The sequence below is a fragment of the Zingiber officinale genome, chromosome 2B (genome assembly GCF_018446385.1).
Source record: "Zingiber officinale cultivar Zhangliang chromosome 2B, Zo_v1.1, whole genome shotgun sequence".
NCBI lineage: Eukaryota > Viridiplantae > Streptophyta > Magnoliopsida > Zingiberales > Zingiberaceae > Zingiber > Zingiber officinale.
Window position 1 is genome coordinate 126,844,641 of NC_055989.1, and position 25,007 is coordinate 126,869,647.

At 34.3% G+C, this 25,007-nt stretch overlaps 1 long non-coding RNA gene across 1 annotated transcript; it reads right to left on the reverse strand.

Annotated features, from left to right (window-relative positions):
• Window positions 1-2,346: 2,346 nt before the first annotated feature.
• Window positions 2,347-3,330, reverse strand: LOC122049523. Its single transcript, XR_006130982.1, has 3 exons — window positions 3,297-3,330; window positions 3,084-3,211; window positions 2,347-2,412 (listed from the first exon to the last, which is right to left on the reverse strand). It is a non-coding gene; the product is annotated as an uncharacterized LOC122049523 (long non-coding RNA).
• Window positions 3,331-25,007: the final 21,677 nt, after the last annotated feature.

Consider the following 25,007-nt stretch of genomic DNA (forward strand, 5'->3'; position numbering starts at 1 on the left):
AATCTCGAATTTTAGATGATTGATTAATAAGAAAAAATTTTCAATAATACATCGCAACTAGAGCTTATAGAAATTATTAATAAACTTTAAAATTATTTTTTGATATAAAAAGAAAATAAAGAATATTAACATAATTTCATTTTAAATTTCATCAAATTAGTTAAAGGTACCTATTCTTAATAAAATAGTAGGATTATTAAAAAAAATGGTATATGCAGATATATAGAATTAATACATTTTTTTTAATATTTGTCATACGATATAAAAGATCATTATTTTGAAATAGTATTAACAGGTTAATCGTGTCAATTTATTTACATATTTAAATTTCATCTAATGATGTTTATTTTTTAATTCTATTTTGAATTCGTATCTATCGAAATCTCTTTACTAAAAATAGCTCCAAATAAGCTGTTATCATGTCACTGTATACGTGCAATCCGCTAATACTTGGAGCCACGTATAACGTATTTATACAAATATCTGAGAAAATCTTCGATACTATATAATATTTTAGGAATTGCCAAATTTAAAATATAATATCAAAAGTGAGGAACATGAAAGTAAGGCTATATATTAAAATCATATAGGGAGATCCACCTATATAATAAAGACACCACATAAATTAATGTCTCTTGCCATTGCAAAGGGCCATTCCAATATTTATGACTTCAATCAATATTTATTTAATATGTTGAAAATAATAAATTAATATATAAGCTTTCTACTCCATATATATGTAGTTCATAGTCTCAATTAATACGTCAACTACTCGAGGAGGCATGGATGCCACTTTGAAAGGAATAGAAATGGGCAAGCAATGGAAATAACATGAGAAATATCAAGTTTTTTTTTTTTTTGAAAACTTGAAATTATATATATATTACATTTTATACCGAGATTGAGCTTAAACAGGGCTGTCATGAGCTTTAACTCAGTCTCAACGAAAATTGAAGTCCAACCCTCTTCTAATTTTTAAATCCGTCTCTCGGATTTTATATGTTCTATTTTAATAAAGGACAATTAGAAATATAATTTCCATTTTATTTTAATATTTATATGAATTTAAAGAATGGACTTGCTCAATCTATTATTATTCTAAAACTTAAATGGAAATTAATAAAATAAGCCAATTAAGTTAGATTTAATAAAATAAATTAATTAGTTGAAAGGCTTTTTTAAATATTAAATAGACGGTCTATCGCTGATTTTATGTACACTTATGGCCTATTTGGGAAAATGAGAGTGAAGGGTAAATAAAGGAAATACCCTTATTTTATAAGGAGATGAGTAAAAATGAGGGAAGGAAAACTTTTATCCTCTCTCTCAAATGATCTATTTCTTTATACTCCCATTTAAAATGTAAGAAAATTATTCTCCTTTTCCTTTTTCTTCCCCTCGCCTTTCTTTCCATTGATGAAGTATAAAAATTAAAATATAATGTTATTAAGTTTCATCAACTATTTTTTAAAAAAATAAAATAAAATTGTGTTAATTGACAAAGCTCATCAGATCAGAAAAGAGGCATTGGATTATTATCAGGAACAAGTGCTTTGAGCGCAAAAGACCAACTGTTTCTGCTGATTAGATAGATAAAAAAAAACCCATTGATGCAAAAAGTTCCATGCCTGGCACTACAAGAAAACAGGGCTTCAGAGACGAAAAAATCTGTCTCTGAAAATCATTTTTCCGTCTCTAAAGAAAGTTTGAGACGGAATATTCCGTCTCAAAAATCCGTTAGTGAAAGCCCCGTGGCTAATTTTGAAACGAAAATATTTCGTCTCTAATTTTAGAAACGGATGAAAAAACTGTTTATAAATCTATTTTCAAATTAACAAAATAAAATTAATTTCAAATGTAAATTCTGTCTCTAATTTTGTTTTAAATCTGTTATTAATCTTGTTTATAAATCAGTTTACAATTCTATTTATAAATCTGTATATAATTTTATTTTTAAATTTATCATTAAATATTATTATATTATATTTTTATATTTTTCATCAATATATTTAATAATTCTTCATTTCAAATAAATTAAAAATTATTAAAAAGAAATAACTTCTAATTCCAAATGTATTATATAATTAACATTAAAATAAATAAATATTTACATTATCCAAACAAATTTGACCAATAATCAAGCCATAAAGACTAAATTTTCCTAGATATAAATGATTTGTACATTCCATTTCTTGAATCATTTCTGAATCATCTCCTTGAGATTTTCTTCCCTCTGCCTACTTTATGTAATAACAAGTTTTTTTTCCTTTTCAATATTTTGTTCCTCCATCCTCGAGCTAATAGCATCCATGCCTTCAATTTCTTCTTTTTGCTCTCCCTGTCTTCGAATTTCATGAGATAAATTGCTTCTCTTGTACAGATTAATGAACCAACCAATTTTGTTGAGAAAATCTAACAAATCAAAATATGAAACGAGTAAGTCTTACAATATCAAAATTTTTAATACAAAATAAATTAAAATTGTACAAAAGTCATAATCAGTATCAATGATCACCCACTAATTAGTCCATAGTTGTCAATGCTAAAGAATTAACAAGGGAGTTTGGATTTTGGATTCTAAGACTAAGATTTGAAATAGCAAACCAAGTATAAAATCAAACCTAATGAATAAAATACAATGTAAGAATTGAGAGCTAAGTCTAACCTAACTACAATTGCAGAAAATAAAAGTCAACATGAAGTAATTAACGAAACTAAGCATGGAATAAAACCTAGAGCATTAAAGAAACCTAATCTAACTTAACCTAATTGAATTTAAATGAAGACATAAAATTTAACAATTGAAAGAGCAATACAAAGCAAGAGTTAAGTAAATTAAGATGTATCAGATTGAACCTAACTATTGAAAGAGATATTTCACAGAACACACGACATGCAGGAATTAGAACCTAACTACGGAACATTTTTCAAACAAGTTGGGTGCATGAAACAATTAAAGTCAAGTGCGTGCAATCTAATTAAGGGAGATCAAGTTTGATATAAGCATTCAATAAGAAACATAACACACATCCAACATGATAAAAGAAACAACCCAATAAATCTGATCAGGTTTAGATTATTACCCTTATCAGCAGTTTGTGGCTCTTCCGACGATGGTAAATCTGTCCAACAACCCTCACTGCCTCAGAATTCACTGATACACAACATTGGCACAAATCCAAGCACAAATGGGGTCACCGCAGCAATGGATCTACAATCCAGAAGATGCCAATCTGTTGATAAGCTGTGATGGCTGTCAAACAGGGAATAGGAATAGAGATGACAACATCTCATACCTCCTTGTGGCTGACCAGATGGCCACGGCATAATTGAAGGGGTCAACGCGTGGTAACCCCTCGCAACTGACAATACGCGGAAGAACAACCCTACTCTCCTGTGTACTCAGCTCTCCGACGGTGGCAGATGGAAGAGGAAGAAGTGGCAACCGGTGAAAGAGATGGTGGCGATGCTAGCCACCCAAATTGCAGGTATTATGGTCGGATGCGATGACGCCGGCTGCATCTAGGGCAGAGATGCAAGGGGAAAATGTAGAAGAGGATCGGGCCGCCTGATAGCCCAGAGAGCTTGGTGTTGGTGAGGCTCACGGAGAGAAGGACTGCTGCCGGCGGTGCTCTCGTGACAATCAGCGCGGTGAGGACCTCCGCGACGAGGAGACGATGGCAGAGGAGGGAAGATGACGCGGAAGAAGAGAAAGGGGTGCCGATTGGAGAAGATGAGGAGAAGAAGAAGAGCAGAGAGTAAACGGCGCGAGAGAGGAGGAATAATCAGGGCGGCGACGAGATAAGGTGAGGAAGGGTTCGGCGATTAGGGAGGAGTAGGGCACGGTGAGGAATTATAACCAAAATTGATTAATTAAATTAGAAAATTAGGATTATTTTAATTAAAGCTTAAGTAATTTCTTTTATCAACTCCTACTAAATTGGATATTCCAAATATGTATTTCTCAAGTCCGCAAATGCATCCCCTCTAATTACGCTTTACGAGTTCCGACCAAAAAAATCTTAAAAATTTCTAAAAATTCTGTTAAGATTATTCCCCAATTAAATCTTATTATTTAATTATTATTATTATTGATTTATTACCGTAATTTACAATAAAAGTGCACAATTATTAATAAAAATCAATAAAAATAACAAGAATTCAGGGACTGTAGGATGGACGACCTTACGGTCATATGAGGGGGGCTAATTGAAAAGGTCGCGAATCTTGCGACCTTGAGAAGCAACTGTAGACAACCTCAAGTGGTTGCGACCGACCTCACAACTACGACCGACCTCGCAGCTGCGAATGACTTTGCAGCCGTATGAGATGGTCACCAAGCACGAGAAAAAAAAATCAAAGGAGGGGGAAAAAGAATTCGTACATGCTCTCATAAAGCTAAAGACAAAGCCAAAGCAAAATTAGGACGAGGAGAAAGGGTTAGAAAATCTAATTCATATCTATTTTTGTTTATAAAAAGTTATATGTAATTTCATATTAAATTTGGTTTAAATTCTTTCTTAAAGTTTTTTCATATATTATATTTTGTCAAAGTGAACATATTTACAATTTCATGTCTCTGATTTATATAAATATAAAATAGATTTTATTTCATTTAAAATTTTCATTAAATGTTTAAACGGTCACAAATTCCGTTTATAATCCATATTTATTTTTTAAATAAAATTTATACATAGCTTTGTATCAAAATTTGTTTTAAATTTCTTTTCAAATATTATATTTCATTAAAGTTAAACAAATTAATTATTATGTAATAAATCTGTACCTGATTTATATATAAATTCGAAATAGATTTTATTTTTGTTTTAACTTTTAATTAATTTATAAACCAAATTTGTCACAGAAATTATACAGTCTCAAATTTTATAATTCATATTTATTTTAGTTTATAAAAATTTATATGTAATTTTGTTTTAAATTTGTTTTAGATTCTGTCTTATTTTTTTAAAAAATATATAATTTACTAAAATGAAACGAATTAATAATTCTGTATTAAATCTGTCTCTGATTTATATAAATCTGAAACAGATTTTATTTCCGTTTTAACTTTTAATTAATTTATAAACGAAATTTGCCACAGAAATTATACAGTCTCAAATTCTGTTTATAATTCATATTTATTTTTGTTTATAAAAATTTATATGTAATTTTGTTTCAAATTTGTTTTAAATTCTGTCTTAAATTTTTTAAAATATATATTATTTACTAAAATGAAACGGATTAATAATTCTGTATTAAATCTGTCTCTGATTTATATAAATTTGAAACAGATTTTATTTTCGTTTTAAAAATCCGTTTCTGAAGCCCTGTTTTTTTGTAGTGTGGGCACTTAATTGGAATAACCTTTTTTGGTTTTGTTTTGTTTTTCATAAATGAAACAATTTGAAAAAGACTAAATTGCTAGAAATGAATCTCTAGTTTGGTGATTGATCATGGACTGACTCTTCGGTGTATCCACAATCGAGTTCTTTTGGTAGGTCAGATGTGTATTTGGTCAGATGTGTGCTTGGTTTATTTCTATCAGATAAGTAATTGTCGAGTCGAGCAACGCAAGGAATCTAGGGCACCTAGTGAGAAATTATCTGATTTCTACCAATGCTAATTATAGACAATATGCAAAGCAATAAACATAATATGCATATCGACATTCTTTCAAAAAGAAAGATTGCAAATAATTCCATTCTCCTCGCATAGTATTAGCACCATTGTAACTTTGTCCTCGAATATTTTTGTACGAGAAGATTATAGTGAGATAGAGTGTCACACCCCGAGGATATATTTGTTCACTAAACTAGACGATACTCCTTAATGACAATATAAGAAACAAGGACGCAGAACCAATTCAAGCCAACATAGATTCCAATGTAATATAAAAAATATCACTAAGTTACTAAAATGCTACTATATATATATATATATATATATATATATATGCATGATCATGAGTACAAACTAAAACTACATAAGGCAACCTAATTAATATTTTAACAAAACTTCAATATTTGATATAACAAGAAAAGCAAATCAAATTGTTGGTGCAATTATTCTCGATTCAAGGTTGACTAGTTTGACTAAGATCAAGTTTGCTCAAGCTTGAGTTTTGATGCTTGATAATATGTGAAAGAGAAGTTAAGTAGATCAATAGAGGACCGAATACTAGTCTAAGAAAGTTCTAACTAGAGGTTAGACAATGAGAAGTCCTAACTGGATGTTAGACAATAAGAATTCCTAATTAAAGATTAGGCAGTGAAAACCTAATTATGAATTAGGCAATGGAAGTCCTAGCGGGCTAAGCAGTGAAGACCTAGTTGGAAACTAGGTAATGGAAGTCCTAGTAAGGTAAGACAATGAAGACCTAGTTGGGAATTAGCCAGTGGAAGTTTTAGTGGGGTTAGATAAGGAAAAGTCCAAGTGGGTCAAAGGTTGACCGAATACTTAGTGATAAAAAATCCAACGGGAGTTGGCACATGTTGGAAAGTCCAAGTGGGTCAAGAGTTGACCAAACACTTGGTGAATAAGCCTTGGCAGGTTAAAGTTGATCAGATGAGAGACAATAAGAAATTCTAACATGTCATGGATGACTCTAGGGTTGAACAAAGGAATCCTAAATTCGGGTTAAGTTAAGGGTTGGACAATCGATTAGAGTAATCAATTAGGCCCAAAATAATCGATTAGGAATTCTTCACGAGAGTACATAAGGGTGAGGAACCGATTGACTCATGTTAATTGATTAGGGCAATCGATTATGCTATGTTTCTCTCACGGATAGAAAGCCTTGAATCGAATGGGGAAATCAATTAAGGCTAAGCTAATCGATTGATAGTAGCCTTCTCATGAATAAAGGAGTGTTGGATCAATTAGGAATTTGCCTAATCGATTGGTAGAAAGTCACGCAAGAACATAAAGCTTCTAAATTGATTGATGCAATCGATTAAAAGCTATCAAATTGATTGATATGGCTAACTAATTGATTAGATGAGCGAAAAAGAGTCATTCTACAGATTTTGAAAGATCAAGCTGACATGATAATCACTTAGTAGTAAGTCAATTGATTAGGAGGTATCTAAGTAATCCAAGAAAAGGGGATTTCACGAAGAGTTGAACAACACTCGGTTTAGCTCACTCTTGGGAGTTTTGGATCAAAGTGTTGTTATATTTTCATTCACCAAGAGACATTCCAAAGCAAGAAAAGAGCAACAATGCAAGGTCCTCATTTAAAACTCTAAAAGTTGTTCTCGATTGTATTTGGTGTTTACACTCGTGTTTTCTTGTTGCATTCTCATGCTTGAGCTTGTATGAGGCTTCTCTGCCTTTAAAAAGGAGATTTTCATAGAGTATTTATGAAAGTGAGGAGTGGACCCTTAAATGAGTTACCTCAAGGAGGTAGATAAAATGAAGATGTTAGTATTACTTCAAGTTTTCCATTGCAAATCAAGTTTAAAGAAGTGATCAAAGTTATTCACCACCCCTCCCGCCTAACTCTCTACATGTTCTAACACAAATAATAACATAAAAGAAGCATTGAATCAATTCGAGGAAAACCAATACTCAATGACAAGTGGGACCAACAAGCACTGATCTTTGAGTGATGCTGGGATAGTCGACACTGTAGCATTGATACACGTGAGAGAGGGGGTGAATCATGGGTATTTTTTAAAAATTATCTTTTTCAATTTTTATAAAACAAGTGCACAACGGAAAGAATAAAAAAAGAATAGACAGAACCAGATAGAACATAAGCGATTTTTACTTGGTTTGGAGTCTTCAACGAATTCTACTCTAAGACCTAAATCGCTTCTTTACAAAAATTAGGTTGGTAACAAAACTACCAACCTTAGAATTTAATATGCAGGAAAAAAATAATAGAAAAATTATGCAATAACTACATGATCCTATCCGACAGTCGAGGGGGCATAAGTTGGGGATGTGGCATTCCGGCTGACTATGTATTGACTCTGCGCAGCCCTGTAACCACAACTACGTCAGTGCCGAGCCAGGGAAGGGGTCCCGACGTTGACCATTCAATGCTCAAGTCAGTCACCGGTGATGTGTAGAAGCAAAGTAACGAACAATAGCAGCAACAGTGGATTATCGCATACCTCTACTGAAACTTGGACCCCCCTTTATATAGGGCTCATGTAGCGCACGTGCATGCTTCCCAAGGTGTGTGCGCTTCTCCACGATTTCCAATAAAAGATGTGTCAGGAAAATGTCTCTAACACAATACCTTAACGAGCCGAGCATATCTTTGACGTGACAGTAGAAGTTGTTGGATCGAAAGCGCTAGAGGGGGGGGGGGTGAATAGCGCTCCTGACTTTCACTCTTTTAGAATTCGTAAAACTATCGAGTTATAAAGCAGCGGAATAAAATAAAGAACACACACCAAAGCACACCAAGATTTACTTGGTTCGGAGCCTAGGGCGACTCCTACTCCAAGGCCCATGCTCGTTGAGCATTTACGGTGGGCAACAGCTATATTTCGTAAAATCTATTACAAGCTAAGTACAAATTAACTATAAATGAACTTTATACTGACAATAGCAAAATGGAAATTGAATCTTCGGGTCGTCGGGATGTTGTTGCTGTTGGTGCGGGTAGCACTAACGGTCTAACCCAGGTTTTGATGAATGACAAACGGGTTAAGTTAGTTGTGTTGTTGTCTGACGCTTTTATCAAGTGTGCAGGAAAAGTCCAGCTAGGTCGACGGGCTGACCGGACAGCTGGCGAGAAGTCCAAGCGGGTCGACGGGCTGACTGGACGCTTGGCGAGAAGTCCAGCTAGGTCGACGGGGTCCAGCTAGGTCGACGGGCTGACCGGACGCTTGGCAAGAAGTCCAGACGGGTCGACGGGCTGACCGGACGTCTGGCAGGTAAGTGAGGTAAGTCACTGGAGGGGAGTGACTGCGAGGACGCGTTCCCGGGAAGGGAACATTAGGCGTCGATCCGGCTTAGATCCATTTCGGATATCTAAGTCGAGATCGGAAAGACGGAATCTAAGTCATACTCTGGATGCTAATTTTTATTACTGAGCGTACCTGTAAAAATGTGCTAACAAACTGTGCTGCAGGGTTTATTTGCCTCGGACTAACACTGTTTTGCAGGTAGGAAACAGTGGGGGTCCGGGCGCCCGGAAGGGATCCGGGCGCCCGGAGGCAAATTTTATCCCCAGGACGACGTTGACACTTGGAGCATGCTGGTTGGGAGTGCTACGTCACATTCCAGGCGCCCGGAGCAGCATATAAAAGAAGCCCCAGGCAGGAGCTTCAAAATACAAGTCTTCTGAGAACTCTGAGTCCAATCACTCTGCTGCTCTGCGCTCCAACGACGTTCACAAAGCTCCGACGACTCACGCCGGCTCTCTTTTTAATTCATTGTTTGTCGGTTAGCTTTGTTTTCTTTCTTTTCATTAGCAATATTTGTACGTAAATTGTAATTATCCGAATTGCTAGTGAATTGCCCAACGAAAGTACTCAAGGAGTACGGGCCTTCGAGTAGGAGTCGTCACAGGCTCCGAACGAAGTAAAAAATCAACAGTGTTCATCTCTTTACTTCTTTACTTTTCCGCTGCGTTTTAACTCGAGATTTTCGAATCGATATTCACCCCCCCTCTATCGAATTCAACGGTCTTACAAGTGGTATCAGAGCAGGTACCGCTCTGATTTGGTGCAACCACCAATCAGACAAAGAGGGGGTCTTTTTAAAGAAAAATTATATATCGACAAAATATTACATTTTCAAAAATTTAGTATCGACAAAATATTTAGTATCGTCATCTTTTCACTATTATTTAGTATCGACAAAATATTACATTTTCAAAAATTTGAGATAATATTTTTTATTAATATTTTAATAATATTTTATTATTTTTTTTTAAAAAAAAAATTAGTGAAATATATTTTTTTTTGGCACTGCTAATCCAAGACCAAGTCTTGGGATTTTGTCTTTGTTTCATTGTGTGCAAGAACAATGTCTTTTCAAGAAGGATGGAACCCCAATGAACCACCACCGTACGATGAAGATTTCAACTACTGGAGGCGAAGAATGGAATGCTTCTTAGGAAGCGTAGACATCGATTATATGCTAATATTGAAAAAACCTTCTCAGAACTCGGAACTGAATAAAAACGTAAGTAAAATTATTTGTAATATTTTACCTAACAATATTATATGCAGACTAGAAAAATATAAGAATGCATATGAGCTGTGGACCCAGTTGATCAAGCTTCACGGGACGCCAATGGAGCTAGAAGATCAAGTTAAAGTCAAATCCGGACTCGAGTCAGATCCAACGGAGAAGCCTGCTGAATTAGGGGTTGCGCTCAAGGTTAGTAATATTTACCAAAACACCCTTGCTAGTAGTAGTTTAAAATATGTGCATGTTAATTTGGATATATTTGAAAGTATATGTGAAAATAGTGTACATGACAATACTTGCGAAAATACCCCTAGGACATTTTCTGATAAAACAAATATAATTAATTCAGAAAATACAGAAAATACCCCTAGGATATTTTCTGATAAAACAAATATAATTAATTTAGAAAATACAGAAAATCTGAAAATAATTAATAAATCTAAAAATTCGAATTTAAACCTAAACAAATCTGAAAACTCAAATGATAGAGATAACAAGGTCAATATTGATCTAGATAAAATTAATAAATTATTTAATAATCTAGACAATATTAATCTAGAAAATCCTATCCAAACCCAGGATAATTTAATTAATAAAAAATTAAATTTTAACGATAAGAATAATCTATTAAATTCCACTAATTATATCAACTTAAAAAATAAAGAAAATATAAGAATAAAATCAAACACTTTGATAAAATCAAAACTAAATTTAACAAAATTAAAATTAAATGTTAAAAATAACATATTAAATAAAGATAATCAGAAAAATTCAAAATTAACAATTAATAAAAGGTTAAAAGATAAACCTTTAAGGAAACATAATTCAAACAATTCAATTAATTTAAAGTTAAAAATGAATAAAAACTTAAACTTTAAAAATAAGCTATTAAAGAAAGATAATTCAATTAACTTAATAAAAGTGAAATTGAAAGAAAATTTAACTATGAAATACATTCTCTTAAAGAAAGATAATTGGACTAATTTAATTAATTCAAAATTAAAAACTTGAATCTAAATTATAAATTAAACATTAAATTTTAACCAAAACTTAACTATAATAAATCCAGAACTAAAAACTAAATTAATGGCCAATAGTTCAGGGGGAGGCTCCAGAATAGCCGGCACCTCCAAAACTAACCTACCCGACAGGGTAACCCTAACCAATCTACCCGAAAAGGGTAACCCCAACCAACCTACCCGACAGGGTAATTAGGACTAGTTAAAGAGGGTTCAAGTTTAACTTGAATCATGGTATTGGTGAAATTTTTTGATGATAGTACGTTGGGGAAGCTTAGGCATCGCATGTCTAGAAAGATATGGCTTCAATCTGGTGCATTTGGCCAAGTGGAACCGACCGAAGCTACCTTTAAATGGATCCTAACTAGTTAGACCAAGGTTTAATACTAAGCTCCGTGGATAGGACTATTCGGAAAACCTCGAAAGGTTGGTTACTTCTAATGACGTCCAAGTGACTCACCAAGCTTAGAAGTTTATCCGAAGAATGCCTATTTGTTGAGACCAAAGCTAAACCTGAATCTAACACAAGTTAAACCAAACTCAGTAATTCAATCTAATTCATCTCACAAAATTATAAGATTCCCTGATTGATAATCTAGATCGGGTGAGATGAATAAGGATTAAATTAATTAATTTTCAAACGAAATTAAAATTAAATTTTGAATCTCAAATTCAAATTGAATTAAAATTAATTAAAATTAAATTTTGAATTTAAAATTAAATTTAAATTTCGAATTTCAAAGTAAATTAAAATTAATTAAAATTAAATTAAATTAAAATTAATTTTTTTTTTAAAAAAAACTATTTTACAAATTAAACTTAATTTTTTTTAACTTAAAAATTTATTTTAAAACTTATTTTTTTTAACTTAAAAATTTATTTTAAAACTTATTTTTTTTAACTTAAAAATTTAATTTTAAACTTAATTTTTTTTAACTTAAAAATTTATTTTAACCTAAAAATCATTTTAACTTAATTATTTTAAAAAAAAACTATTTAAAAAAAATATATATTTTAAATTCTTTAAAAACTATTTTAAAAATTCTTTAAAATCTATTTTAAAAATTCTTTAAAAATATATTTTAAAAATTCTTTAAAAACTATTTTAAAAATTCTTTAAAAACTATTTTAAAAATTCTTTAAAAACTATTTTAAAAATTCTTTAAAAACTATTTTAAAAATTCTTTAAAAATCTATTTTAAAAATTCTTTAAAAACTATTTTAAAAATTCTTAAAAAAAAAACTATTTTAAAAATTCAAAATCTATTTTAAAAATTCTTTAAAAACTATTTTAAAAATTCTTTAAAATCTATTTTAAAAATTCTTTAAAAATCTATTTTAAAAATTCTTTAAAAACTATTTTAAAAATTCTTTAAAAACTATTTTAAAAATTCTTTAAAAAAAACTATTTTAAAAATTCATTAAAATCTATTTTAAATTCTTTAAAAAATATTTTAAAAATTCTTTAAAATCTATTTTAAAATTTTTTTAAAAATCTATTTTAAAAATTCTTTAAAAACTATTTAAAAATTCTTTAAAAACTATTTTAAAAATTCTTTAAAAAAAAAAACTATTTTAAAAATTCTTTAAAATCTATTTTAAAAACTCTTTAAAAACTATTTTAAAGATTCTTTAAAATCTATTTTAAAAATTCTTTAAAAATCTATTTTAAAAATTCTTTAAAAACTATTTTAAAAATTCTTTAAAAACTATTTTAAAAATTCTTTAAAAACTATTTTAAAAATTCTTTAAAAAAAAAACTATTTTAAAAATTCATTAAAATCTATTTTAAAAATTCTTTAAAAACTTTTTTAAAAAATTCTTTAGAAACTATTTTAAAAATTCTTTAAAAACTATTTTAAAAATTCTTTAAAAACTATTTTAAAAATTCTTTAAAATCTATTTTACAAATTCTTTAAAAACATTTTAAAAATTATTTTAAAAAATCTATTAAAAATCATTTTAAAAACTTTTAAAAATTCTTTTAAAACATTTTAAAAATTATTTTAAAAACTCTTTTAAAAATCATTTTAAAATTTTTTAAAAATTCTTTTAAAAATTCTTTTAAAACATTTTAAAAATTATTTTAAAAACTCTTTTAAAAATGATTTTAAAAACTTTGAAAAATTCTTTTAAAAATTATTTTAAAACATTTTAAAAATTATTTTAAAAACTCTTTTAAGAATCATTTTAGAAACTTTAAAAAATTCTTTTAAAACATTTTAAAAATTATTTTAAAAAACTTTAAAAAATTCTTTTAAAAATTCTTTTAAAACATTTTTAAAAAAATTATTTTAAAAACTCTTTTAAAAATCATTTTAAAAAAAAAACTTTAAAAAATTCTTTTAAAACATTTTTAAAATCATTTTAAAAACTCTTTTAAAAATCATTTTAAAAACTTTAAAAATTCTTTTTAAAAAAAATTCTTTTAAAACCTTTTAAAAATTATTGTTATTTTAAAAATTATTTTAACTTAAAAATTTTTTTAACTTAAAAATTATTTTAATATAAAAATTATATTTTTAAAATTATTTTAACTTAAAAATTATTTCAAAAATTATTTTTTTTTTAAAAAAAACTTTTAAAAATCACTTAAAAAATATTTGAAAAATCATTTTAAAACTATCTAAAAATTTTGTATCATTTTGAAAAATTCTTCTTATTTTTTTTCACTATAATGAAATTTTGTTAACTTAAAAATAGTAATAATAAATTATTTATATAGATTATTTTCACTTTAAAAATTATTATTTTGACTTTAAACTCATTTTTAATCTTAAACATCATTTTAACCTTAAAATTAATTTTTAATTTGACTTAACTAAAAATTAAATCTTAAATTAAAACTTAATATTGAAATTACAATTAAAATTAAAATTTTTAACTTAAACTTAAAATTAACCTTAAATTAACCACTAATATTAATTTAAATCTAAAATCAAAACTGAATCAAACATATGTTAATTGACATAAAATATATTATAAAAATCATTTTAAATTCCTTTTAAATGATGTTTTAGAAATCCCTTTAAAATTTTTTTTAATAATAATAATAATTATAACTAACACTTTCATTGACCAACTCAATCAAGTAATATGAAATTTAAATTATTTCACTAAGTATTAAATTATTAAATCAAGTAAAAACTAATCAATAAATTATTGATAATGCTTAACTGTTATTGAATTAATAAAATCTTATCTTATTTAACCTTAAACTAAAGTTAAGCACCTGAATCTAAAATTAATTAATTAATCAAATTCAAATAAACAGTTATACCAAGGATACAGAGATAATAATATATGTATTAGACAAATGTGTTAGGGCTTTGAAATTTAACACAACCAAACCTTAGTATTAAAGGGGAGATATTAAATTAAGGGGAGTAACCAATTTAGGGGGAGGTTCAATTTCTTTTAAATCCCCTAAAAAAAATTAATAAATAAGGAGGATTAATAAATTAAAGGAATATCAAATTAAAGGAATATCAAATTCAGGGGGAGGTTTATTTTTTAATTATCTCCTTAAGCGTTATTTTTTAATCTTCTCTTTAGAAAATTCTACCTCATTTAAAAAAAAAAAATTACTTTGAACATTTTTAGCAAATATTTTCAAACTTTTAAGTATCAAGTTCAGGGGGAGAAATAAAACTAATTCAGTTTTTCAAATCGAATTTTAAACTTAATTTTGAAAATCAAAGTTTAAAAACAACTTGTTTAAAATTGTGAAATTTTTTACAAAAATTTGAAAGTTTGAAAGGTTTTGAATCTAATACTTTTAAACTTTGAAAATTTGATTTTGAAAAACAAATTTTACAAAAACATTCTAAAAATATGATCTTACTTTTACCAAACTCCTTTGAAAACTAAAAGTAAAGATTTAAATTTAATTTAACTTTACTTTGAAAATTGTCCTGAATCTAGTTCTTAAAATTTAATTTTACTTAATTTTGACATTTTACAAACTAAGCTTCTCAATCTCATTTTCCTTGATTTTGAAAATTGAATCTTTTACAAACTTAGTGTTGAAAAATAAATTTCAATTAGTTTTGAAAAATAGATTCTTTCAAACTTAGTTTTGGAATTTTGGTTTTGAAAACTTATGTTTGAAAAGCGTTTCAAAGTGGAAACTTGTTTTGAATATTTAATCTTGAAATTTAGACCTTATACACTTATGTTTGAAAATTAAAACTTAGTAATTTTTCTAAAAGCTAAAAGCTACTGCTTTATACAAGTTTTCAAAACTTTATACTCCCCCAAGTCAACTTGATCTTTTCTTGGATTTAAAAATTGTACTTTTTTCCTTGAATTCTGAACCAAACTCAGTTATTTTTTAACATTAAGTGTTATTGTTTTCAGTAACTCTACACTATGATTGTTACCCTTGTTTTTTTTTTGATGAATGCCAAAGGGGGAGGAGGGGTTAGGTGGTTAAGTTAGCTAAACCAATTTGAAAACACAAACTAACTTTAAAACCACACAAATGCATGTTGCTTCGTACATATGCTTTCACTAACTTAACCAGGTTGTCATTCCATCAAAAAGGGGGAGATTGTTGGTGCGGGTAGCACTAACGGTCTAACCCAGGTTTTGATGAATGACAAACGGGTTAAGTTAGTTGTGTTGTTGTCTGACGCTTTTATCAAGTGTGCAGGAAAAGTCCAGCTAAGTCGACGGGCTGACCGGACAACTGGCGAGAAGTCCAAGCGGGTCGACGGGCTGACCGGACGCTTGGCGAGAAGTCCAGCTAGGTCGACGGGCTGACCGGATAGCTGGCGAGAAGTCCAAGCGGGTCGACGGGCTGACCGGACGCTTGGCAAGAAGTCCAGACGGGTCGACGGGCTGACCGGACGTCTGGCAGGTAAGTGAGGTAAGTCACTGGAGGGGAGTGACTGCGAGGACGCGTTCCCGGGAAGGGAACATTAGGCGTCGATCCGGCTTAGATCCATTTCGGATATCTAAGTCGAGATCGTGACTAGATTCCGGTCTCGGAAAGACGGAATCTAAGTCATACTCTGGATGCTAATTTTTATTACTTAGCGTATCTGTAAAAATGTGCTAACAAACTGTGCTGCAGGGTTTATTTGCCTCGGACTAACACTGTTTTGCAGGTAGGAAACAGTGGGGGTCCGGGCGCCCGGAAGGGATCCGGGCGCCCGGAGGCAAATTTTATCCCCAGGACGACGTTGACACTTGGAGCATGCTGGTTGGGAGTGCTACGTCACATTCCAGGCGCCCGGAGGGGATCCAGGCGCCCGGAGCAGCATATAAAAGAAGCCCCAGGCAGGAGCTTCAAAATACAAGTCTTCTGAGAACTCTGAGTCCAATCACTCTGCTGCTCTGCGCTCCAACGACGTTCACAAAGCTCCGACGACTCACGCCGGCTCTCTTTTTAATTCATTGTTTGTCGGTTAGCTTTGTTTTCTTTCTTTTCATTAGCAATATTTGTACGTAAATTGTAATTATCCGAATTGCTAGTGAATTGCCCAACGAAAGTACTCAAGGAGTACGGGCCTTCGAGTAGGAGTCGTCACAGGCTCCGAACGAAGTAAAAAATCAACAGTGTTCATCTCTTTACTTCTTTACTTTTCCGCTGCGTTTTAACTCGAGATTTTCGAATCGATATTCACCCCCCCCTCTATCGAATTCAACGGTCTTACAGTTGCAGCACTTCGGGATTGTCTCGTAGGCAGCTTGCAGCGTAAGGATTGCTTAGAATTTATTGTGTCAAGCTGCTGGTCGAAGTCCCCTTTTAAACAGTGTTGGAGGCGCCTTCAAGCCTGTCCGAAGCGCCTCTACGCCGCCGAGTCGCACGCATGGATTAGCTCTGATCTGATCACACCTTATCCCACTGAAGGCGCCTCCAAGCTGCTCCAAGGCGCCTCCAACGCCTGGTCCAAGGCGCCTCCAACGCCTGGTCCAAGGCGCCTCCAACGCCTGGTCCAAGGCGCCTCCAATTCCTGGTCCAAGGCGCCTCCAGTGGACTCTGAGGCGCCTCCAGCGTCTCTGGACAGCTGGCTTCGGCTAGCACCCAAGGCGCCTCCAAGCCCCATGGAGGCGCCTCGGATACTGTTCATCCGAGGTCTAAGTTGCTTCTTTGTTCCTGAAAATTGTGTTAGTCCAAAACACAAACCCTGCAAAAACAAAGTTAGCACAGAAATAGATATGATGGATATAGTTGACAGTCGTCGAACTGTCCGGGTCTGACTTCGGATTTCCAACCGGAAACCCTAGGTCGACCCGACGCCTACTGTTCCCGCTACGGGGAGCGCGTCCTCACCTACTTCACTCAGGAGATTTATCTGATGCCAGTGCGATTCTCCAGATCGACTGGACTTTTGCTCAACGTTCGAAGCTTCCGGACTTTCTGCTGGACTTCCGTTTACCGGCTGGTCCAGTCTTTCACCTGGTTCGCGACACAAGGACTTTCCACCTAGGGTTTGTTGGGTTTTTCGGGCCGCGAAAATCGCTTTTTCGCGTCGCGGAAACCCCCTAGCCATTGGATCCGTGCGAAGAAAAATTTCGAAAAACTACGAATACGAGTTTCTACCAAGATCTACTCCTAGATCTATATGAAAAGGGTTATACCTTCGATGCGTGCCCTTCGCGAGTCCCGCTTGTCCAAGGTACGCCGGATCTCGAGATTGTCAACGTAGACAATCCTCTAGAAGTATCCACACGAACAAGATGTGTTCTTTAACACACAAGGATGGAGAAGAGAGCACCACAAGTGTGCTAGCACTTTCTAGGGCTCTCAGGTAGGATTTAAAAGGGAGAAAGGAGAGAAAGTAAAAGGAATCTCATATACTCCTCTAGGTACCCTTCCTTTGTGACTTTCACTCCACCTTATTCTCTTGGAACTCAACTCACTCACCTTCACCTTGCTTGAAAACTCACGGCAACCGCAACAAAGGAGGAGGAAGAGAGCTAAGGAGGAAGAAGCATTCAACACACAAAATCAATTCCACAAAAATGAAACCATTTTTCATTATGTGGCCGGCCACACATGGGTAACTCCCCATTTAATGTGGCCAGCCACATTAAATGGAGGATTGTAACCTCTTGATCTCCCTTGATGATGTGGAGATGATGTGGCAAGGTTAGTCATGCCATGTAGGATGAGTCAACCTTCATGATGTGGCAATACATCAAGTCAAACTTGATGTTTCAACTTCCATTTGGTCAAGTCAAAATTGACCAATTCTCTTCCTTATTGAGTTAAATCCAACCTTTGATTCAAGTCAATTTTAATTTAATGAATCTCAATTCATTAATATAAATTAACTCAATGAATCAAATTTAAATTAGACTCATTCAACAATTGAATCTAATTGAGTCTAACTCAATAAGTCTAATTTGAATTAATCCGAATCCAATCTTTGGTGCATCATATGAACCTAATCCAATTGGTTCATCATATGAACCTAATCTCCATCCACTTGTTCTTTGTGTGTGACCCAATAGGTTCTTGTAACGTTGGCAATATTTCTAAACTCCTTTAGAAACATAAGCAATGAGCGGCATCTAGCAATACATCATTGCTACCCAAGTTACAAGAATGTTGAGATCCAACATCACCTTGTGACTACTAATTGTGACTCCTCACAATATATGACAAGTGTCTTTCTATCCTAGACATCTAGATTGATCAATGTGAGGCATAGACCGTGTCATCCTCTGACCAATCTAAATCTTAAACTCCAAGTAGACTCACTAAATCAAATGAGCTCAATATCTCATATTGACTCATTTGGGCATGGCCATGCACTTCGTGGTCTCACTCTATCAAGAATACCGATGTCTCTCCCGTCATATAGGAGGGATAGATCCCATCTACATCACTCACATCCCTCTGCATAATTCGTTACATACCCAGTAATCACCTTTATAGTCCACCCAGTTACGGGTGACGTTTGACGAAACCAAAGTACATAACTCCTTATGTAGGGAACCATGGTGACTTCAGGTCTAAGGACTCTAGTAGTCATACTAATAGCCACATGAGAAAGTATATGACACTCATATAACGATCCATGATACTTTCTCATGGCGGGTCATTCAGTATACATTCTCTAATGCATACCCATGTGCCAACTTGATATCTCTATATCCATGACTTGTGAGATCAAGTCATCTAGTTGACCTACATGCTAGTCTTATTGCATTAACATTATTCCTGAATGTTAATACTCGACTAGTAATGATTAAGAGTAGTGTTCCCTATATCATCTCACTATCGATTCAACCAATCGATTGATATAGGTAAGAACCTTCTACTCAAGGACGTTATTATACTTAGTTTATTTGGCACCAATACAAGTAAGTATAATAACCAAAAACCAAATGTCTTTATTTATATAGAATATGATACAATAAGTTCAAAATACAATCATCAAATGATTGGCTCTAGGGCTCTAGCTAACAATCTCTCACTAGCACTAGTGCCAATCAGTGTAGGCTCTAAGCCCCAATGACCTAGTGTGACCATCATGCATGCTTCCTCTGTGCCAAAGCCTTGGTCAAGGGATCTGCGATGTTAGCCTCTGTAGGTACTCTGCAAATCTTCACATCTCCTCTCTCGATGATCTCTCGAATGAGATGGAAGCGCCGCAGTATGTGTTTGATCCGCTGGTGTGAGCGAGGTTCCTTCGCCTGTGCTATAGCTCCATTGTTGTCACAATAGAGCTCAATAGGGTCAGCAATGCTAGGAACCACCCTAAGTTCAGAAATGAACTTGCGAATCCAAACTGCCTCCTTTGCTGCCTCTGATGCAGCAATGTACTCGGCCTCTGTTGTAGAATCAGCTACTGTGTCCTGCTTCGAACTCTTCCAGCTGACAGCACCACCATTAATGCAAAATACGAACCCTGACTGCGATCGGTAATCATCCTGATCGGTCTGGAAGCTGGCATCACTGTAACCCTTTACAGCTAGCTCATAATTGCCTCCATATATCAAGAAATATTCTTTATTCCTTCTTAAGTACTTAAGAATATTCTTGACCGCTATCCAGTGACTTTCACCTGGATCTGACTGGTATCTGCTCGTCATGCTCAAAGCATACGAGACATCAGGTCGAGTACATAGCATAACGTACATGATCGATCCTATGGCTGAGGCATAAGGGATCTGATCCATGCGGTCTCTCTCCTCTCTAGAAGAGGGACCTTGAGTCTTCGAAAGACTCACACCATGTGACATTGGCAGAAATCCCTTCTTGGAGTTCTGCATGGCAAACCGAAGGAGTACCTTGTCAATGTATGTACTCTGACTTAGGCCAAGCAATCTCTTAGATCTATCTCTATAGATCTGTATCCCTAGAATGCAGGATGCCTCACCTAAGTCCTTCATTGAGAAGCAACTCCCTAACCAGGTCTTGACAGACTAAAGCATAAGGATGTTCTTCCCAATGAGTAGTATGTCATCCACATACAATATGAGGAAGACAACTATATCCCCTACAACCTTCTTGTAGACACAAGGCTCATCTTCGTTCTTGATGAAACCAAACTGTTTGATTGCATCATCGAATTGAAGATTCCAGCTCCGAGAAGCTTGCTTTAGTCCATAAATGGACCTAAGCAGCTTGCATACTCTGCTAGTATGCTGTGGATCTACAAAACCCTCAGGTTGTGTCATGTACATATCCTCAAGTAGGTTTCCATTCAGAAACGTGGTTTATCCATCTGCCATATCTCATAGTCATGGTAGGATGCAATAGCAAGCATGATCCGAATGAACTTAAACATCGCTACTGGAGAAAAGGTTTCATCATAGTCAATACCATAAATCTGCTTGAAACCTTTAGCTACCAAGCGACCCTTATAGATAAGTCCATCCATGTTAATCTTTCTCTTAAAGACCCACTTACACCCAATGAGTTTTACCCCTTCAGGTGGATCAACCAAAGTCCATACTTGGTTGGTGTACATGGATTCCATCTCGGATCTCATGGCCTCTAGCCATTTATCGAAATCTGGTCTCATCACAGCTTCCTGATAGGTGGTAGGCTCATCATCTATGAGCACAACGTCATCATGGTCAGACAAGAGAAATGAGTATCACTCAGGCTGACGACGTACCCTATCAGACCTGCGAAGAGGTATGTCTACTTGAACTGGTTGTTGTTCCTCAACTCTTTGTGGAACAACATTATCCACAACATTTTATGGTTCCATTTTAACTTCCACCGAGGCTTCAGTGCTATCGTTCGCATCTTGAACTTCTTCAAGATCGAACGTGCTCCCACTAGTCTTTCTAGAAACAAAGTCCCTTTCTAGAAAGACCCCAGTCTTTGCCACAACTACCTTGTGCTGACTGGGAATGTAGAAGTAATATCCCTTAGTTTCCTTGGGATATCCAATAAAGTAGCACTTGTCGGATTTGGGTCATAATTTGTCTGAAACTTGACGTCGAACGTAAACCTCATAACCCCAAATCCTCATGAAAGACACCTGGGCATCTCTCCCAGTCCATATCCTATATGATGTCTTTATCACGGCCTTTGATGGAACTCGGTTGAGTATAAAAGCTGCCATGTCTAGAGCATAGCCCCAAAGGAATGTCGGAAGATCTGTATGACTCATCATAGATCGTACCATATCTAATAAGTTACGATTCCTCCTTTCGGATACACCATTCCACTGTGGTGTTCTAGGAGGAGTGAGTTGGGATAGAATCCCACACTCAGCTAGATAGTCACGGAACTCATGGCTAAGGTATTCTCCACCTCGATCGGATCGAAGTATCTTAATACTCTTGTCAAGCTGGTTCTGTACTTCATTCTTGAATTCTTTGAACTTATGTGTCATCAAGTACACATAACCATATCTACTGAAGTCATCAGTAAATGTGATGAAGTACCTATAACCACCTCTAGCAGCGACATTGAAAGGGCCACATACATCACTATATATAAGTCCTAACAAATCAGTCGCTCTCTCGCTGTGGCCACTAAAGGGAGTTTTGGTCATCTTGCCTCGTAGGCATGACTCGCATATCTCATATGATTCAAAATCAAATGAGTCCAGCAAACCATCCTTATGGAGCTGGGATAAGCGCTTGTCATTTATATGACCTAAGCGACAGTGCCAGAGGTAGGTTTGGTTCAGGTCATTTGACTTGAACCTCTTGGTATTTATGTTATAGATAGGGCTTTCAAGGTCTAGAATATAGAGTCCGTTTATCAGAGGTGCACTACAATAGAACATATCGTTTAAATAGACGGAACAATATTTGTTCTTTATTGTAAACGAGAAACCTTTCTTGTCCAAACAAGAAACTGATATAATGTTCTTAGTTAATGCAGACACATAACAACAATCATCTAATTCGAGTACAAGCCCAGAGGGTAGAGATAGATAGTAAGTTCCTACAGCAATAGCAGCAACCCGTGCTCCATTGCCTACTCGTAGATCTACCTCACCCTTCGTCAATGCCCTGCTATTTCTCAACGCTTGTACATTAGTACAAATGTGCGAAGCACATCCGGTATCTAATACCCACGATGAAGAAATAGAGAGGTTGACTTCTATAACATGTATACCTGAAGTAGAAATCTTATTTCTCTTCTTTTTAAGATCTTCCAGGTATTCTTTAGAGTTCCTCTTCCAGTGCCTTGCTTGTCCTTGATATAGGTGACAAAGATGTTCAACCATATCGTAAGCGCCCATCAACTCATGTTGCTTCTGAAGCTCAGAGTTCATGGTCGCAAGCATAAGACATGACACATCTAATGCGTTATCTTGATGCTTCTTGTAAGCATCTCGGTCTGCTCGCGTGGCAGTGGCAGGAGGAGCCTCCGAAATGGACTGCTCCAGAACGTACAGTTTACGTTCTTGGGTGAGAACTATTCTCAAGTTCCTGTACTAGTCCAGGAAATTTACCCCGTTGAGCTTGTCTTCTTAAGGACAGATCGCAGAGAGAAATTGTTCGTATTTGACGTCATGGTTATCTACAACATAAATAAATGCAGAAATAAATATCATATTCTTTTAAATCATTTAATTAGGCTTTTAACTAAATGATGCTCCCACTGAATTCTATAATTCATGTGGGACAAGATCCACATCATACTACGCCTTGAGTTAGCTTTGGCTAATACGCCCAAGACTTTGTATGATCGGTAGGTAACGATTACCAATTACATCTCTATGTAACTCTTGTTTATAGCATTAAAATCTGCATTTATATTAAAACTCGAGTTAGCTTTGGCTAATACGCCCAAGAGTTAATATAAACGTGATTTTGACCTATCTACCAACCATTGGATAATGCCTATAGTTAAACTCGATCCAATTGAGTTAACTAGTTACTCAATCTAATTGAGTTGTACTCACCCATGCGTTGATAGGAGGGACCAAAATTGTCCCTCCGTACCCTACCAAGATAGTATGTGTTGCTCTGCTTTGGCAGATTCAACAACAACATGCGATCAAGGTAGTGGTAGGTATCACGGCATGGTAGGCATTACGAGTTGACTCGATTTAGATCTAATCTAAATGATGATGCGTATCATATACTCGATAGATCTAATCTAATCGAAGGGTGCATCATGTGCACGACTTTGATCTAATCTAATCGTTAGGCACTAATTAATTACTTAATTAACTAGCATGCATTACATACACACAAAAGCAATTAATTAAATAATTTTGTGATTATGTCATGGCCCTACTACGATCTTCTCAAGCCAATGAGAAGATCGAATGGTCAATCTAAGGTCAACAGCTTCTCAAGCTCCTTCCTTTGACCACCTCGTGTTGCTCGCGCCCTCCTCGTAACTCCGTCTCGAGTGGACCTTCCACCGCTTCAAAATTTACATTACATTTTGAAACTCGAGTTACATTCGAGTCTGAATCTAATTTACAACAAGAATAAAAGAAAGGCACGACGCGCAGGTCGCGGGAAAAAAAAAATACAACACGCACATCACATCACGGCACGTAGGCCGTATTATGAATTACAACACAAATTATCCAATCAAATTGGGTCTTTGGGCCATGACTATCACAAAAATAATATATAATTCAAAATTATATATTTCTATAATTTTCTGTAATTTTTCTATAATTTTTTTTACAATTTTACGAGTACAATTTCCCGGCGGTTCCGTTTAGCGGTTTTCGGGCGCAATCGCGGAACGAATCCCCTTGCGGGGCCAGGGGCAGCGCCCCTACCCGCGATCTAACCATCGCGAGGGTTCCATTGCGATCTAACAGTGCCTTAGCCCACTGTCCCAAAAAGTTTTGGGGCGAAACTTGGCTGTTTTGGAAAATTCTTCTCGGTAGTCGAAGCCTACAAGTGTCGAAACACTTGTACTTCGCTTCTACGAGAAAAATACTCATAAAAACTATAAAAATCCTAAATTTACAGAATATTACAGAACTGAAAAGTTTTCATAAACCACGAAATAAACTCGTATTCGTCTTCGCACGTGGCTCTGATACCACTGTTGGGTTTTTCGGGCCGCGAAAACCGCTTTTTCGCGTCGCCGAAACCGCGAAACCCCCTAGCCATTGGATCTGTGCGAAGAAAAATTTCAAAAAACTACGAATACGAGTTTCTACCAAGATCTACTCCTAGATCTACATGAAAAGAGTTATACCTTCGATGCGTGCCCTTCGCGAGTCCCGCTTGTCCAAGGTACGCCGGATCTCGAGATTGCCAACGTAGACAATCCTCTAGAAGTATCCACACGAACAAGATGTGTTCTCTAACATACAAGGATGGAGAAGAGAGCACCACAAGTGTGCTAGCACTTTCTAGGGCTCTCAGGTAGGATTTAAAAGGGAGAAAGGAGAGAAAGTAAAAGGAATCTCATATACTCCTCTA